The 2231-nt window shown below is 40.2% G+C and overlaps 1 long non-coding RNA gene across 1 annotated transcript; it reads left to right on the forward strand.

The window, feature by feature from the left end:
• The first annotated feature begins 1454 nt into the window (after positions 1-1454).
• Positions 1455-2016, forward strand: LOC131994292 (uncharacterized). Its single transcript, XR_009396603.1, has 2 exons — positions 1455-1648; positions 1712-2016. It is a non-coding gene; the product is annotated as an uncharacterized LOC131994292 (long non-coding RNA).
• The last annotated feature ends 215 nt before the right edge of the window (positions 2017-2231 follow it).

Below are 2231 nucleotides of genomic sequence, written 5' to 3' on the forward strand. Positions count from 1 at the left end.
TATCCAGTGAAAAATGCATACCTATGCCCCATAGCAGCTCTATAGATATCATCCGATTTAGACCAAATGCTTATAAGTACAAGTCACTGTTCAACCGAGAGATCGGTCTATATGGCAGCTATATCCAAATCTGGACCGATCTGAGCCAAATTAAAGACAAATATCGAAGGGCCCAACACAAGTCATTGTCCCAAATTTCGGCGACATCGGACAATAAATGCGCTTTTTATGGGCCCAAAACCTTAAATCGAGAGATCGGTCTATATGGCAGCTATATCCAAATCTGAACCGATCAGGGCCAAATACAAGAAAGAGGTCGAAGGGCCTAAGGCAAATCACTATCCCAAATTTCAGCAAAATCGAATAATAAATGTGGCTTTTATGAGCCTAAGACCATAAATCGGAGGATCGGTCTATATGGCAGCTATATCCAAATTTGGACCGATCTGGGCCAAATTGACGAAGGATGTCAAAGGGCTCAACGAAACTCACTGTCCCAAATTTCAGCAAAATCGGATAATAAATGTGGCTTTTATGGGCCTAAGACCATAAATCGGAGGATCGGTCTATATGGCAGCTATATCCAAATTTGAACCGATCTGGACCAAATTGACGAAGGATATCGAAGGGCTTAACGCAACTCACTGTCCCAAATTTCAGCAAAATGGGATAATAAATGTGGCTTTTATGGGCCTAAGACCATAAATCGGAGGTTCGGTCTATATGGCAGCTATATCCAAATTTGAACCGATCTAGACCAAAGTGACGAAGGATATCGAAGGGCTCAACGCAACTCGCTGTCCCAAATTTCAGCAAAATTGGATAATAAGATCTTGGCTCAAGAAGTCAAGATCTAAGACCGGTTTACATAGGAGCTATAACAGGTTATCAACCGATTTCGGTCATACTTGGCTCAGTTGTTGATGGTCGAACCAACACAATTCACGTACATTTTCAGCCAAATCGGATAAAACTTGCGTCCTCTAGCGGATCAAGAATTCAAGATCCGCAATGGTTTTTTATGGGAGCTATACCAAGTTATGCACCGATTTAATCCATACTTGGCAGAGTTGTTAAAATAAAACACTTCACGCAAAATTTTAGCCAAATCGGATAATAATTGCGCCCTCTAGCGGCTCACGAAGTAAAGATTCGAAATCGGTTTATTTGGGAGCTATATCAGACTATCAAACGATTTCAGCCATACTTGGCACAGTTGCTGATGGTCAAACCAAAACATTTCACGCAAAATTTCAATTCGGATGATAATTGCGCCCTCTATCGGCTCAAGAAGTCAATATCCGAGATCGATTTATGCAAGGGTTGATTTTTATATTTCGGGATTGGACGACCCCCCTTATGTTGCAATCTGCCAACTGACAGTTCTATCGTAAAGCCTGACACTTTTGAGGGTATACGTACTTAGAATGTTTTGACATACGAGAGCTATTTGTGTTGTTTACAGTAACTTAGAGACTCATCTCGGGCAAAAAAATTAAATTAAATTGTGAAAATTTTTGTGGATTATTTTTTACAACTTTGCATCGATGAACTAAACTCAGTTTTTGCGGATGACTCTCCAGTGTTTATTGATGTTATGGTGAATTTAGCCGAGGTCATAGTACACTCTAAGACGAATTTCGTGAAGGTAGTCCAAAATCTGTTATTGTTCCAAAAACCATTGATGTTATGTGCCAACTTATATTGCAAGATTGTCTTGTGACCTATCGTGAGATTGAGACAACCATAGGCATTAGTGGGACCAGCATACTCGTACCGTCAATATTGCCTGAACATTTGACCGTCAAAAGAATTTGTTCGCATTGGATCCCACACAATTTGTCAATCGCTCAAAAAAAGGCTCGTGTCGATTGGTCGAAAGAAATGCCCCAAAAATACTAAACAACTGATATTTGAGCACTCAAAACATCGACATCGATGAATCATCCGCCGTATAGTCCTAGATCTTAATGGGAATATTTTGAAAAACAATAAAGCGATTTGCGATAATTAGTATTTGTTTTCGTGTTTTCTAATCCCGAAATATAAAAGGCAACCCTCGTAGGGCAGCTGTACCAAAACATGATGCGATTTGGCCCATTTACAATCTCAACCGACCTGCATAGATAGCAAGTATCAATGCAAAATTTCAAGCCCCTATCTTTACTAATACGAATATTAGCGTGCTTTCGACAGACAGACGGACGGACGGACATGGCTATATCGACTAG

The sequence above is a fragment of the Stomoxys calcitrans genome, chromosome 1 (genome assembly GCF_963082655.1).
Source record: "Stomoxys calcitrans chromosome 1, idStoCalc2.1, whole genome shotgun sequence".
NCBI lineage: Eukaryota > Metazoa > Arthropoda > Insecta > Diptera > Muscidae > Stomoxys > Stomoxys calcitrans.